We start from the raw sequence: 17,552 nt of genomic DNA, 5'->3' as shown, positions 1-17,552 counted from the left end.
GGGATGGCTTGCAACACCTTTTACTTACAAGAGATAAAAGGAGAGACAAATTAGTAGAGATCAAAGGCACATACTACTACCATTAAAGAAAAGTCAGGAGTATAACACAGTCGACAAAAACAATGTTCTACATTGTTCTACAATGCTCTACTTTGGCGAGTACCATCTTGGAGCTTACAAGCTCTTGAGAAGTCCTATAAGGTTCAGACAATGTTCTACAATGTTCTACTTTGGTGAGTACCATCTGGGAGTTCACAAGCTCATGAGAAGTCCTATAAGGTTCAGAAGAAAGAAGATGAGAACTGAAGATGCTTGAAATAAATTTATACAGTAGACTAATGGACATGAGGACATCGTCTCCACAATTCTGAGACAGAAGAATTAGATGTTGTCCAGCTACCATTACCAATGGCTCTAAAAGGGATCACATTAGAATGTCCAAGATCAAGTGGCATAGGATGTAGAATAAACATCAAAATTATAAACAAAAGTCTGGCTTATTGGTCAAAAAGAAATTTGACCACCCTTTATATATGAAAAGAAACTCACCATCATGGTCAAAGTTTCAGCCAGTCTTTGACAAGTAAATGCAAAATGCCCTTCCTTTATTGAGTGAAATAAAGAATCTTTGATTACATACTTTTATGTATCAACCAGAAGGGCAATAACACTGTCCAAATTTTAAATCCTTTTCAGTTATTTCAATTTTGCCTGCATAAAAATACATCTAGAACAGAATGGTGGTGACTACAGAATGGACACAAGTCCAACTGGCTTTAGTAGACCGTATCCAGGATCACCATTATTTTGTTCGGAGCCTGTGAGTAGCCAGACACACTCAGGAAGGAAACCAGAGAAGACAATAAAGAAATGGACTATTTCTCAAGTGCAAATATTTTGACTCGAGTTGAAAGATTATGCTGTTCATAGACACACAATATTAAAAAATTTCAAAACCAATATTCTCTTAAACTCTACCACATGCTGAGTGGAAAATATACCAATCTAGTACAGAATTGAGCAGAAAATCATTCCCCATAGCACACATCCACGTGTATGAGGAAACTGAATAAATGCTACTTTGATAAGTTTACTGGAACAACAATTTTCAATTGGTAAATTTTGTTATTCAGACAGAGTACGATACATAGATTACCAACTTTCACTAGCCTTGTTTATTAAGACTACTTTAAATTCTACTCAGGTTCTATTTATCAAGTCAAAAGGAAGAAAACAAATTCCCACTGCTCTGATTGAACCAGTGTCTTAGATTTTAAAGATTTTGCATTTTACACCTTAGACTTCCAGTTAAAGATTACCTGGTGCATCAGGGAAAATAATAGCCTTTCTGTTGCTATGTCAGATGCCAGACATTATGTATTTACTAGAAAATATGAATTGCTTACCTTCATCATTATTAACAAACTTTCTTATCATGTTCTTAAAATTCAGACTACACCCACACATTCTTTTTTGAAGACTAAAACATGCCATTCATCTCTACAAGTGACATGTCTACATGTTGTTGTTGTTGTTAAGTGTCATGTAGTTATTTCCGACTCATAGCCACCCTGTATAGAGTTTCCGAGTAGTAACCTTGCAATTCAAACTGATCTTGCAGTCCAGTGCTCATCCAACAGCACTGCACCAGGACTCCATATAATAATATTAGGCAATTCCACAAGTCTGCATTTTCCAGAACATGCTACAAGTCTACATCCCCAAAAGACTTCCAGTTAGAATAAATATTAAACAAAGAAATCAAACAAATGACCAAAGAAATAACCCCAAATCCACTGATGGACTACTCTAATAATCTGTGGATATAAGAAACTGGATCTCCTGTTTCCTATATTAAGAGCTGGGTCAATTCATGGCAAAGAGACTTTAAATAGGCTACCTGCATATCTAGACTCTTGAGACCTTATTGTTGGAATCTAGGAGTTGTGGGAGATGGAAAAGAACTCTGAGTTCCTATTGAGGAGGGAAAACTGATTAAAGTTTTGTTGAGTACATTAAGAACAGAATCTACTTATATTCCTGGTGGATCTTTATAGTAAAAAAGCAAGCCAATATTAAAGGGATAGAGAGTAAAGACTAGCACATTCTACAAGAGCTATAGGCAAGTCTCCTTTACATCTATCCTAAGCTGTTATTGTTGTTAAGTGCCATCAAGTTGGTCTGACTCATAGTGACTTCTTATAGTTTCTGAGGAGAGGCTGGTAGGTTTGAACCACCAACCTTGCAGTTCAAACCAACCTTGTGGTCTAGCATATTGTCCTGTTTGCAACACCTTGAGCAGAAAACATTAATTTATGACTACTCCTGTACATAATCCAGGAATGTGGATTATATGAACAAGAACATGACGTTAGGATTGGAGGAATATTCATTTGCAATCTGTGATATGCAGATAATAAGACCTTGCTTGCTGGAAGACAAGAGGACTTAAAATACTTAATGATGAAAATCAAAGACTACAGTCTTCAGTATGGATTATACCACAATATAAAGAAAATAAAATTCTCACAAACGGACCAATAAATAACATCATGATAAATGGAAAAAAGATTGAGGTTATCAAAGATTTCATTTTACCTGACTCCACAATCAGGACTCACGGAAGCAGCTCCAATAAATCAAACAACTCATTGCATTAGGCACATCTGCTGGCAAGACCTCTTTAAAGTTTTCATGAGCAAAATGTCAGCATAAGGACTAAGGCCCGTCTAACCCATGCCATGGCATTTTCAATAGCCTCATATGCATGAAAAAGTTCAACAATGAATAATGAAGAGCACAGAAGAATTGATGTTTTAATTATGGTGTTGATGTCTTTCAATTATGGAATACAGAAAGTGCCATGGACAGCCAGAAGAACAAACAAATCTGTGTTGCAAGAAGACCCAGAATGCTCCTTAGAAGCCAGGATGGTAAGACTTCATCTTTCATACTTCAGAGATGTTTTCAGGAGGGACCAGTCTCTGGAGCGGGACATCATGCTTACGTAAATTGGAGAGTTAGTGAAAAAAGCAAGACCCTCAATAAAATGGATTGGCACAGTGCAGCATTAATGGGCTCAAGTATAGCAATTATAAAGATGGTGCAGGGAGTGTTTTCTTCTGTTGTACACAGAGACACTCTGAGTCAGAAACGACTTGATAGCACCTAAAAGCAACAATCACAACCTGAAGGTACTTCCTGGATTCAGGCTTTTGTTACTATAATCTCAATAGATCAATGCTTTTTAACAAAAAATACTATGCCCAATCTCTTAAACTTTTCCTAATAAAACAACACTCAGATTGTCCAACTGTAAATCTAAATGTTGGTTTATTTCACCCATTCCCCTTCTCAAACCATTTACTCACACACAAACACAACAAAAGTAAATGTGATGATGTTAATACAGTGAAATTATCAATCAAAACTGTTTCCTTGTTAATAATCCTGAACCATACACCTGACCACCTTATATCTGATCATCTTTCACCTGGAGTTCTGGTGTGGCACTGTAGGATAAAGAACTTGATCACAAGGTAGGTCTGAACGGCAAGGCCAGCAATTCAAACCCACTAGTTACACTTCGGAAACCAGATACAGGGCTACTACGTGTTGGAAACTACTCGAAGGCACTTAACACCACTAACATCTTACACCTAATGGTCCAATCCGCAGGTTATATCCCACAAAGCAGTCCAGGTATTATAGGACAGACCCTCCCACAACCAATTCTTGGACTTGGACCCTCTCAGATTTAGTCACAGCAGCACTGCAGAGTTTATATTTCAAACCCATTGAACATAGCTCTTGTGCATGTGAGTGTGGGCTTCCTCAAAGTAATTTCCAAAGTTAACACCTTGAGTGAAAATTACAAAGGCAAAAACCAGAAAATACTAATCCAAATCCATTTCTTATCATCACATCTGTGACTTCAGCTTCTGTCCCTCAAGGAGTTTGAAGACCAATACCCTTAAAAGACAGCTTGTGATAGACCTCAGCTTCCAGGAAGATAGTTTTCCCAAGCTACCGTTTTATTTTCTTCTCTATTACAATTATCTTTACTTCATGTGAACTCTTTCAAAATGGCTTTGTATGAAACTTGACTTCTTGCCCTTTGACCCTCTAAGTGGCTTTCAACTATGCTTATCTCCTTTGCAGCCTGTTCAGGGAACCTGGACCTCTCTTTTCCCCACTCCACCCATTGTTCAGACTCGTGTTACGTCTCCTTCCGATTGGATTTTCATCATCCCTTGCATATGAGATGATTTCCTTTTATTCTCCCTGAAACTTTTGTTCTCTTTGTATTTTCTAGAGGAGATGCTACCTCCACACTTATTTTCAACTCTGCTCTTCACATATGTCATATTTTCTTTGTTGATTAACTTATAATAATACTGGGATTCATTACTGTTGTCTCCAGCAAAGATACTAAAGTATTTGTATAATAAGAAGATAATCAATTAAGGATCACAAATTGTTTTTTTAAATGTGTTTGCCGTCTCTATATTTAATCTGTACTTGTACAAGGACTCTTATTTTGAAAAGGAAAATAATGCTTCCTACCTAGACTTTTTGTACACAAATAATAGAATATAGATTTCTCACAGCCCCAAAATACATCAAGGTGGAATGATTGATGTAATTTTAATTGCTTTAAATAAATAAAACACCCTGTGAAGAAAAATAGCATAGATTTAAGAATATGAACCATAGAACTAGAAACTTTTCCCACCCCTAAACAATTAGATTAAAAATCTTATAGTATAAATCAAATTAAAGATTAAGAATCCTGGAAGAACTGAAGTTATTTTCATCACATTCTTTGAAAATGTAGTCTTGCCAGAAATATGTCATTAAAGACCAAAAATGTGGAGCCCCCAGACATGTTATGCTAATTAGTGTGTCATTTGCAAGTTATGTAAATATCTCATTAAAATTGTAAAGGCTTAAACAATTACTTGTCATATTTTCATAACGAATATAATATTGAAGATTCTTATAATTTAATTCATCTGTGCATCAGACACAGATTCCTAGTCACATATTTGTAACAGCATGTATTTAAGTCATCATGGCAGGCTTTCCAGACGATTTTAACTATAATATTAATTTTCATTTCACCAATTTTGTTTATATTTGGTCTCTTAACAGGAGTAGACAGTGGTAGAATTTTTTAACTTCTCTTTCTCTCTTTCTTTTGTAAGGTGGGGCAAGGGAAGTTAATGATATGTTTGAGAATCAGATAAAAGACTCTCTTTCCAGAGAAGCATACGGATATGGTGTACGTATACACCAAAACTATAAAAAAAAAGTTTACCTATAATCTTAGGGATTTATCAGCTCTCTTAATAATCATGGCCAGGGTAAGACCCCTAAGGCCAAGTATGACCATAACACTGGGACTATTTTGTTACAATGTCTAAACATGCATATTTATTATAGACTCCTGGTGTGGCACTGCAGGATAAGCACTTGAGCTCAAAGTCAGTTTGAACCACAAGATAAATGGTTCAAACTCACCAGCTGCTCCTTGAAAACCCTATACAGAGTTGCTATGAGTTGGAACTGATTCAATGGCACTTAACAACAACATGTATTATATATGAAATAATATGAATGGCAACATACAAGTGTGAGAAATGCCCAAAGTGTGTGCACCTCCATTTTTGTCATCCATTTTTAGGAGATATAAAGAGGTGTTTTTTTTTTGTTTTGTTTTGTTTTAAATCTCTCACCTTTGTTGTGTAATACAGTAACCACATGGGAGTACATTTGAAATTTTCTGAATTGAGATATGCATTAAGATTTCTCTGCTATTCATAAGGTTTTCAGCAACTAAATATTCGGAAGTAGTTCATCATTTCTTCTTCCTAGTCTGTTTTCATCTGGAAGTTCATCTGAAACCTGTCCATCATGGGTGACCTTGCTGGTATGTAAAATACTGAAGGCATAGCTTTCAGAATCACAGCAACTCACAAGCCACCACAGTACAACAAACTGACAACATAAAGAAAACAAAAATCCTCACCACTGGACCTATAAACAACGTTCTTATCAACGGAAAATATATTGAAGTTATTAAGGACTTCATTCTTCTTGGATCAACTATCAACACTCATGGAAACAGCAGTCAAGAAATCAAACGATGTTTGCATTAGGCAAATCTGCTGCACAAGACCTTTTTAAAGTGTTGAAGAGCAAAGATGTCAGCTTGGGGACTAAGGTGCACCTAACCCAATCCATGGTATTTTCAATAATCTCATATGCATGTGAAGGCTGGACAGTAAACAAGGAAGACCATAGAAGAACTGATGCTTTTGAGTTATGGTGTTGGAGGATACTATTGAAAGTGCCATGGACTGCCAAAAGAACCAACAGACCCGTTTTGAAAGAAGTGCATCAAGAGTGCTCCTTGGAGGCCAAGATAGCCAAACTTCGTCTCTCATTACTTTGGACATATTGCCAGGAGGGACAGGTCACTGGAGAAGGATATCATGTTTGTGGAGAGTCAGAGAAAAAGAGGAAGACACCCAACAAGCTGGATTGGCCAGGTGGCAGCATCAATGGACTCAAGCGTGGCAACAATAGTGAGGTTGGCCGAGGATCAGACAGTGTTTCGTTCTGCTGTACATAAGGTCACTGTGAGTTGGTACCAACTCGATGGCACCTAACAACAACAACAACCAGATTTCTAAAACTTATTGTAAAAAAAAGTACAATATTACTAATTTTCAGTTTAAGTATATGTTGCAATGATAATATTTTGGAAATATTAAGTAAAATATATAATAAAGCAAATTAATTTTACTTGGTTCTCTTTACTCATTTAGTGTCGCTACTAAGAAAAAGTAACAACAACAAAAAACCTAATCCACTATCATCAAATCAATTCTGACTCATTGAGACCCTGTATGGAAGAGTATAAATGCTCCACAGGTTTCTAAGAATGTAAATCTTTACAGGAGGAAATAGCCACATCCTTCTCTCAGGTAATGGTTGGTGGACTTGAACTATAATCCTTGTGGTTATCAGTTCAACACTGAACCTATTGTGCCACCAGGTTCCTACAATGTAACTACTAGAAAATCTAAAATTGCGTATGTGGCTTATACTATGTTTCTATTGGAAAGCACTGGCCTTGAAACTATAAATTAATATCCAGTATGACTAGTCCCAAATTGGACTCTTGGTATGGCTCTATAGGATCAGCAGTGGACTTCGAACCACAAGGTCGGCAGTTCAGACCCAACAACTGTTCCTCAGAAACCCTATAGAAGGTCACTCAGAGGCTGAACCAACTAGATAGCATTTAACAACAACAAATCCCTATTAGGATGTGATTGTCATGATCTTCCACCTAAAGGAAATAATTACATACCTGACTTACAGTCATTACTGATCTATGAGCCTGAAAAATTGGGGTTGTTCCCTGCTTTGTTTCATTCCTCAACAATTATTGCCACTAATGCTCATCCTTCTACCTTCTTTTATCTCTACCACCTTCCTTCTCCCATCATGGTCTGCTCCAGGTCATGTTCCTTACCAGACACCACCACCATGGTCAGCACTAGAAGACAAGATTGTTCTCTCTTCTCTATCTTCAAGGCACCTTTACTTCACACCCTAACCATGTGGGCACTAACATTACTGCTAGACTTAGAGTTGTTGTTGTTAAGTGCCGTCGAGTTGGTTCCAACCCATAGCGACCCTATACAGGGTTTCCGAGGGTGTAAATCTTTATGGGAGTAGAAAGCCTCATCTTTCTCCCGTGGAGCAGCTGGTAGTTTCGAACCACTGACCTTAAGGTTCGCAGCCCGATCCATAACCACTATGCTACCAGATAGACTTAGACTTAGTACTGCTTATATTTCTTTCCTTTTTTTCCTTGCATGATATAATTTGAACTATGGAGCACTGGCCCCAAACAGCCAGTTTGTGATTAAAAAGTTTATAATCATATCTGAGACAAGACTCTCAATCATAAAATGGCATTTAAAGAAAAGGAATGTACCCAGGTAGTGAATTGTATGGAATGGCCGATAACTACAGCTTACAAAGATGTCTTTAAAATCAAAAATATAAATCTTTGCCTAACAAATTTTACAGAGTTAAGTGTATTTCACAGAGTCACAAGGTTATGTATACACTATTACAAGGCAATTTATTAAAAAGACAAAATGTCAATTTATAGAAGTAAAAAATATTTGATTGAGTTCAACATTCAGATTTAGACATTTCCTCATATGTTATATCTTCACATAAAAGATGGGTTTGCTGTTCTTAATCACCTGCAAACAAATGAGATCTATTATATGAAGAAATCATGTCCCTAAAAACTGAAAGAATATAATTTTGAGATAGTTTCAAAATAGGAAACCAGAAAATTATAATCTGATATTTAGAAGCCAAAGTTTCCATTACTATTGACCTAAATGGATGAAATACTGTTTTTCCAGTATTTTGTTTAGTACCTCTTCAAATTAATCAAGTGGGTAGGTTCACAAGCTTTGGGGAATAATGTGTATTAATTGCCAAATATGTGATTTTCTAAGTAATGATTTTTCAATCACCTTGCTTATAATTCTAAGGTAACACTGCTTGTTAAAACATATTTTTAATCTTGGTCAGTAACTGTGTGGCATGTAACAGGCCAAAGTTCACAATCTTCCAGGGTTTTATGTCTCCGATCCTTCTGAAAAATCCATATGTCATATCATATTTAAATGCAATCCACCTTCCAGCTTAACCTTGGCCTTTGCCCATGCTTATTAAAAGGATTGGGTAAGAGCAGTAATTCCAATTGTTCCTGCTCATGTGGCAGGCAATCGATCCTGCTGCAATGTTCCACACTTCACCTCCAAGTCAGTTTGATTTTGAACAGTAGTCCGCATAGAGTTTTCATCTAGGTACTCAGAAATTTAGGAGCAATCATTAAGAGATATGTAATTATGCAAAACAAATTAAAAAGAAATATGAAAAAGTTATAGGCACTGTAAAGTAAGTAAATAGATGAGACAAATAAAAATAAGAGTGGCAGGGCAAATTATTTTCAGTATTGGTAACTACAAATGTGAGATTTTTATATCAATCATAATGATGTCCTACACATTAGAAAATTGTTGTTGAACAAGAACGTGAGTATGACATTACTTAATTCCTACTATCCTGACAAAGGTCATCTAATTCCTATAGATTTTCTACATCAAATTATACCTGAAAATATGTGCAGTAGTCTGAAAGTGCATTAAATCTAAAGTGAACATAATTAAACAAATTTCTAGCAATTTGATGAGCGGCCACCCTGCATAACATGGTTTTACCTATGTGACACCTGGTGAAACATAATAAAACCAAAACCCACTGCCACTGAGACAATTCCGACTCATAATAATCCTATAAAACAAAGTTGTTGTTGTTGTTGTTATGTGCTGTGGAGTTGGCTCCGACTCATAGTGACCCTGTACAGGGTTTCCGAGGCTGTAAATCTTTATAGGAGTAGAAACCTCATCTTTCTCCCGCGGAACAGCTGGTAGTTTCGAACTGCTGACCTTGAGGTTCGCAGCATAATTCGTAACCACTACGCTACCAGAGCTCCATAATAATCCTATAAAACAGAGTAGATATGGCTAATGGTTTCCAAAGCTTCAAATTTTTCCAGAAGCAGAATGCCACACCTTTCTCCTACAGAACAGCTGATGGATTTGAATCCTGACCTCTGATTAGCAGCTCAACACTTAACCCACTGCTCCACCAGTTTCCTCTTGGAAACACAGATAATCAGTAATAGTTTGCTGAATGAATAAATAAGAGAATCATGAATAATACGTTAAGTACAGAATCCTGAATTTTTTTCTCCAAATAATGTTTACTAAAAATTACCAATCAGACAGCTTTATAAGACACAATGCAGATTCTCACTGAAGCTGTAGAAATTTTACAAGACATATTCTGAATTGAAGATCAAACTATAAAGAGAGGGTGCAGGATGAAAGGGTTTAAGATTTATCAAGTCAATTTAATCACTTTGTTCTCAGCAATACTGATTAGCCCACCAGCAAATCAGGTCTGCTGCTTCATATTGTAATATTAATGATTTAAGAGACAAATCTGACATATTATAGTTCATAGATACATTGCAAACACCAGTAGAGACTAAAATATAAGGCAATAGAGTCAAAAATCAATAGGGAAAACAGATATCTAAATCTCTCTCAATTAAACTGTGGTCAGGAAAAAATACACTCCAAAGTGTTGAAAATTAAACAAATACATAAACACACACACACACACATATTCATAACAAAAAGAGTAAATCTAGAAATTAATACAGTCATGTAATAAATCTTTTCCTAATAGTGGGGATGAATTACTGAGTTATTAACCACAATTTATCTTCATCAGCTGTGTAACTGCAAAATTAGATTACATCCACAAATATCTAATAGATACAAGAGAAATAATATTTCTGAAGACTGTAACCATAACTTACCAAGTTGAATTCCTTCCAAAAGCGTAAGTACTGAAATATGTGACAATCCTTTCCAAGCTCTATTTTCTCTTCAGATACTCATAACAAAATATCTTCCACAGCTCCCTGGGTTTTCAGCCCTAGTAAAAAAAGATGGAAGATTGCTGTTTATTAGAACACAGTGGCCTAAAATGATTTCCCTTGTGTTTACTCATTCAGGGAACATGTGTTCTGGTGCCCCTTGCTTTGGAAAATTAAAATGAATTATTGAAGAAATTATTATATAATTGAAATCAATAGCATGTGCATTGGCAGCCCAACATCAAATAATTGTGACTTTCATCAACATCTCACAAACTCTCTAATATTAATTTTTATTTAAATGAATCAAATAAAAACAATACCGAGCTCCTTATGACACCTAATAACAGAACTCAGCACTTTCTAGTGTGGAAAATAGAATTCACAAGGGAATGATTTGATTACAATAATTTAAAAGCTGAATTTCTGTTTTTCACTTTCTTTGGTGACAATTTCAAACAAGATAACAAGCCTCAACTTTTTGACTCTTCCTTGGTCATTAGCAGGTAAAATGGACTGAGGAACGACCTAAAAATGTTCCCCAGGATGGCTCCAGTCTCTAATTGTACTTTAATCAAGGTTATTTTTTTAAATGTACTTGTGAGAATTTGCTTCTCTACTCTTTTTGTTGTGTAGCAAATAAGATTACTGGCAACCATGTAATATGTTTGCCTTTTAGCACTTCAGATACTATTACTCTTCACTATTTTGTTGTTGTTGTTGTTGTTCCATTTATTGCATATTTAGAAGTGTTATCCTTGTTCAAAGAACAAAGATTGGTCACTGGGTCAAGGTGAATACTTATCCAAGCACCACAGTTGGACAGATAAACAAATTAATAGTCCTATTGAAGTGTGAGCAGTCCTGGTGTGGCACTGTGGGGTAATGCACTGGACTGCAAAGTCGTTTGAACTGCGAAGTTGACGGTTCAAGCTCATCAGCTGCTCTTTGGAAACCCTATACAGAGTTGCTGTGAGTCAGAACTGACTGAACGACACTTAACAACAAAATTCAAGTGTGAAGGGAGCAGAGGAAGGGATCAGAAACATTTTTAGCTAGTGGGAAGCAGCAGGCTGGAAGGCAAGAAGCCGCTAGTGGAATGGCTACTGGCATGGATAGTGGTGCCCACAGGCTAAAGCTGGCTTCAGTGCATTTCCCACACGTGGCTGTAATACCACTTTACCAAATGTTACTGTTAAAAATGGAGTTCTGGTGTGGCACTGTGGGTTAATGTGCCAGACTGCAAAGCTGTTTGAACTTCAAGGACAGCAGTTCAAGCTCGCCAGCTGCTCATCGGAAACCCTATACAGGATCGCTATGGGTCGGAACTGACTCGATGGAACTTAAAAACAACAACTGTTAAAAGTAAATTCATATGCTAAAGGTTGATCAGAATTTGACAGGAATTTAACTGCAAAGGATATTTCTGGAAGAAATTCATCAGTAATAACTTGTTGCTGCTGTTGTTGTTGTTGTTAAGTGCCATCATGTCAGAACCAGCTCATAGCGACCCTGTATAGGGTTTCAAAGAAGTGGCTGGTGAGCTTGAACTACCAACCTTGTGGTTCAAACTGACTTTGCAGTCCAGTGCATTAGCCCGTAGTGCCACACCAACAACTTCTTAGGAACACATAATGTAATAGACACTCCATATTCACTGGATCATACTACAATCCTACAAGATACATACAATTTCATTTCTTATGTTCCAGATTATCAAATTGAGACTCAGATGTTAAGTTGATTAAAATCAAATAACCTTCAAGTGGTATAAATAATCAAATAGATGTCTTCCTCATTAAATACATGAAAGACCATCAAAAGATAAATGTATACCATTAAAATAAAAGTTGACAAGGTTTCAGAAGGTAGCTGTAGGAGTGGGAGTCACATACATAGCTATGATAATTAAGATTTTTGTATCAACTTGGCAGAACCTGTATTCTCAGCCATTTAGTTGGTCAAGTTGCCATACTATGGTGTCTTATATATTGCTGCAATGATGGAAGCTTTGTCACCAGGATTTTAATGACCAGCAGTGTCATCCATTGTGGCAGCTTCTGTGGAGCTTCAAGAGTATGACAGACTAGGAAGGACAGGTGGAACACTTCTTAATGGTTATCCACTGAAAACATTAGTAACATCAGCTCAACACTTTCGAACATAGTGACGAAAGATGAGTCCCTCAGGTTGGAAGGCACTTAATGTGTGATTGGGAAAAGAAATGCATCCTCACAGTAGCTACTGTTACTAAGTTCCCTTTAGTAAATTCCAATTCATTGACCTTGTGTAGAACTTCCTAGGAGTTACTCATGAATTTGAACCACTGAACTTGCAATCAGCTGACCAGTGTTTATCCTACAGTAACACACCAGGGCTCAAAATTAGAGGAGACATTAATTACATGAATGGAGCAACAATTATTAAACCTACAGTTGCTTATAGTGCACAACTTAAAATGAAAAGAAATATAGCAAGTATACCAGCTGTTCTGTGGGAGAAAGATGAGGCTTTCTGCTCCCATAAAGATTTACAGCCTTGGAAACCCTGTACAGGGTCGCTATGAGTCAGAACTGATTCTATGGCACATAACCATCACCACCACCATTCATTAATAATCAGAATGGAATTATGACATATGAACATATGAAAATTGGAAGTAAAAAATGGAATAGAATGCATAAAGATTGATATCCTAGGCAGTAGTGAGCTGAAATAGGAATGCATTAGCCATTTAAAATCAGACAATCATATGATTTACTATACCAAGAATGACAAATTGATGGTGTCGCATTCACCATCAAAAACATTTCAAGAAAATCATTTTTTTTTTTAATGTAGTATCTCATATATTCTTCCAAGTTGTTAGGACTAGAAATAAAGGGTATACATTCAACTACATAATTAAAATTTAAAAGAAAGTAATTTTGCAAAGGTGGAAATTAAATCAAAATTAATTTTAATAAATAGTGTGTGTATCAGGGATCAAGCCTATCCCCTCTGTATACGGGGTTGATAGAGACAGGCAACTTAGACATTGGATACCTAAAAGGGGGCAGCTATAAAGGCACGAAGTGGCTGGCAGAAAGATTTCAAGAGGAAGTTTAGTTTCAGAGTGCACAGGGTGAAGGTAGAATTCCCACTGAACAGTTTTCATCTTGTCTAGATGGGTCTGGTGAAAGGGGATGGGGATAGGATTCTTCTGATTCAATAATTGTTACCATGACTAACTGTGACTGTCACAATTGTAAAGAGGGGAGTAGTCAATCTTAGATTCTAGGAACACAGGATTCTAAGACCATCAGGAGAAAGGGGCATGAGAGGAACATGGGACCCTAACCAGAGAAGCAGTGACACCAGAGATGGAGGCAGAGGTGAAGGCATGAGGAGATAGAGCAGCTGAGGACTCTAGACTCATGGAAAGAGAAAGGCTGTGTGCTGGTGGCCGGGAAGCTGGCTTGCAGAATGTGCCCTTTGATTGCTTAAATGATTACATATTCCTGAGTGTTTTTTGTGCATATCAAACCCACAAAAACAAAACAGAGGGAACAGAAGCAAATACTGTTAAATGTTGATGCATGGAGGGGATTGTAATCATTGCAATGAAACAAAACACAATAGGATGAGTGCAAAACCTATGTTCTGCCATATAAATTATCACTCAATTCACAATGAAAACTTAAAAAAAAATAAGAAACAATGTGTGGACAGATGATCCACACACTTTGAAAATTTTTTATCTGTGTCCTTAACCTTATCCATAAAGCTATTAGAAAATGAGTGTGAATCTATATGTACTTTACACACAGAAAAATAAAATAATCAAAATCTTTAGCACTGTGTTTAGAACTCTTATCACAAAGCTACCACCTGAAAAGCATAATAAAGCATTCACTTTTCTCCCACAAAGCTTTATTTGTTCCAACTTCATTATGTTTAACATTTTTCTAACTCAGAACACAGCTATGAATCTTGCCACTGATGCTGGGTCAATATCTTCATAGCAGTTCATTGCTAGTCAGGTTTGCACCTGCTTTCTGATTGCTTGCACCCATTTCCAAGTTGAAATCAATGAAGCCTATTAGCATGTTCTCTACTTGGCACTTCAATTCTGAACAGTAATTTAGTAATAATGTAATCAGCCCGACAAGCCTGGTTCAACATCAGGAGTAAAACTGAAAAGTTCAAAATAGAAAAACTTAATAAGAATTCTTATTAAATTATAATGAAATCTAAATAATTAAATGCATATTTGATGCAAATTTTAAATCAAAATGTATCACACCAAAGAAGAGGCCCATCAATGGAAAGCAGACATTCTTTGAATGACAAAACATGATTCCAACGTTGTACCATGGCATAAAACCCAAATCATTAATTTCTACGCTAGAGGATAATTGATCTATTTTATATTTTATGCTATGCTGAGCATTTACTATGAGCAAAAATGAACAAAAACTCTTTCTCCAAGTGAGTTAAATACAGTATAGTGGAGTCCTGATGTGGCACTGGGGACTAATGAGCTGGACTGCAAAGTCAGTTTGATCCACAAAGTCGGTAATCAAACTGACTCAAGTTCACCAGCTGCTCCTTGAAAACCCTATACAGAGTCATTATGTGTCAGAACCAACTTGACAGGACTTAACAACAACAATATCTCTAATACTATAGAGCCCTGGTGATACAGTAGTTAAGTGCTTGTCTGCTAACTGAAGACTGTCAGGTAGTTCAAACTCCTCAGTGGCTGTGAGGGAGAAAGCTATGGAAGTCTGTTTCCATAAAGATTACAAGCCTTGGAAGCCCCCTGGGGAAGTTCTTCTCTAGCCTATAGAGTCTGTATGAGTTGCAATCGACTCAAAGGTAATTAATGTATTTGACTTGGGCTCTATCTCTGGTGTTTAGAGTGTATAGAAGCTTCTACTACTAGATACCACTAATGGATTTGACTTGGAAATATGTAAAATCCATGGAGAGAAAATTTATTGAAGGTGTTGATGAATTTATATGCCAACAAGGAAGAAAGAAAATTTAATGCAGCAAAGTTAACAATTAAAGGAAGATAATGTGGTTAATTTGTTATTAGTCTCATGAAGAATCTTCTATTTTAAGATTAAAGTTCAATTTCCTTAGTGCTTGCCATAATAAATATTAATATGAGAACATGATCCATGAAATCAAAATAAATGTATTATTTTACAACCTCACCTGGTTGCTTAAGCAAATTCACTTTCTAGACGCTAAACAAGGAGGCCTGGTGGTGCAGTGGTTGCTAACAGGAAAGTTGGTAGTTCAAAATCACCAGTCACTAGGGGGAGAAAGAAGTGGCAGTCAGCTGTAATGATTTACAGTCTTAGAAATCCTCAGACCTAGTTCTGCTCTATGGTGGTGGTTATGTACCATGGAGTCTGGAACTGACTCATAGCAATCCTGTACAGGGTTTCTCAGGCTGTAAATCTTTGTGGGAGCAGAAAGCCTCATCTTTTTCCTGTGGAATGGCTGGTGGATTCAAACTGCTGACATTAAGGTTGGCAGCCTGATTCATAACCACTACACTACCAGAGCTCCTTAGTTCTGCTCTATAGCAATGAGTTTATACTTTAGGAGCTTGCACACTGTAAAAGTCACTCAAACTATTTGAATTCTATAGCTTTTATAGAATTATATAGCAACAGAGTATTGGGCAATGGTTGTCATACACAAAGACAGCAACCTACTTATTTACTATGGATGTGTTCAAATGAATACCAAAGGAATGAAAAGATCTGAGAGATGCTTTAAATGAGAGAGTAAACCACTGATTTATGAGAGCTTTTTCAGTTTTTTCCCTTATGCCCTCTTGACCACTTTTATGCCATGTAAACTTTCTATCATACCTTTTCCTTAATTTTTACCATTCCTAAAAAATAATGGCAGTGAATCAATAAATGCACCCTTACATTATGTCATTCTTTTGCTATATGTATTCTCAGAATAAAACTGCATATTATTATTTTGTATACTTTAGAAGTCCAGCATCATATAGAATCTGCAAATTTCTGAATATGGCCTTCGAAATTTCATGATAGAATGAATGAAAAATTTTAAGTGAAGACTTTGTGATTTAAAAAATAAGGCTGATGGACGCGGGGGAGGAGTGTGCAGGCCTGTGGGGTGTACCCTTTGGTTATTTGATGATGCATGGAGGGGATTGTAATCATTGCAATGAAACAAAATACAATAGGATGAATGTAAAACTGATGTTCTCCCATGTAAACATAATTCACGAAAAAAACTTTTTTAAACAAATAAGGCATTCACTACAGCGGCCCCCTATCATATGGGCCCACCTTGCTGCTTACAGCAGCATCACATCACCATGACCAGAGAGCTCAAACTTTCCATAGCATCTCTCAGATTCTCATGATGTACTTACTCTTTCTTGCAAAACTGATCCTTCTCTCCTCAAAAACAAATTGTTAAAGCTTCGTTACACAACAAACTATCCCAATATCAAAATAGAAAAAGCAATTATTATCCTTTGACGAACTGGCTGAATAATGATTCTAAAGAACAAACACTCTCTACAAACATCCCTCACCTGAATCAGAATGGTTGGGACGTCTGGGTAACATCAACAATATTCACCCATTCCAAATAAGGAAGTAAAACGGCCAATATTACAAAGCACTTTCGAATGGATTTGGCAATTACATCCACCTTACTTTGTACTTGTTATAAAGATGTTATGAGGATGGACAAATTTCTGAAGAAAAACATCATGCTTCATAAATTATGGGATCAGCAAAAGTACAGGGAGACCCTCAATGAAACTGAATAACAAAGTGGCTGCAACAGTGAGCTCAAACACAGCAACAACTGGGAGGCCTGTACTAGACCAGGCAAAGTTTCATTTTGTTGTACCTAAGCTCTGGTAGCGTAGTGGTTACGAATCGGGCTGCGAACCTTAAGGTCAGCGGTTCGAAACTACCAGCCGCTCCGCGGGAGAAAGATGAGGCTTTCT

The sequence above is a fragment of the Chrysochloris asiatica genome, unplaced genomic scaffold (genome assembly GCF_000296735.1).
Source record: "Chrysochloris asiatica unplaced genomic scaffold, ChrAsi1.0 scaffold00387, whole genome shotgun sequence".
Classification (NCBI taxonomy): domain Eukaryota; kingdom Metazoa; phylum Chordata; class Mammalia; order Afrosoricida; family Chrysochloridae; genus Chrysochloris; species Chrysochloris asiatica.
The sequence above is the reverse complement of the archived record's forward strand: the minus strand, read 5'-3'. Positions refer to the sequence as shown.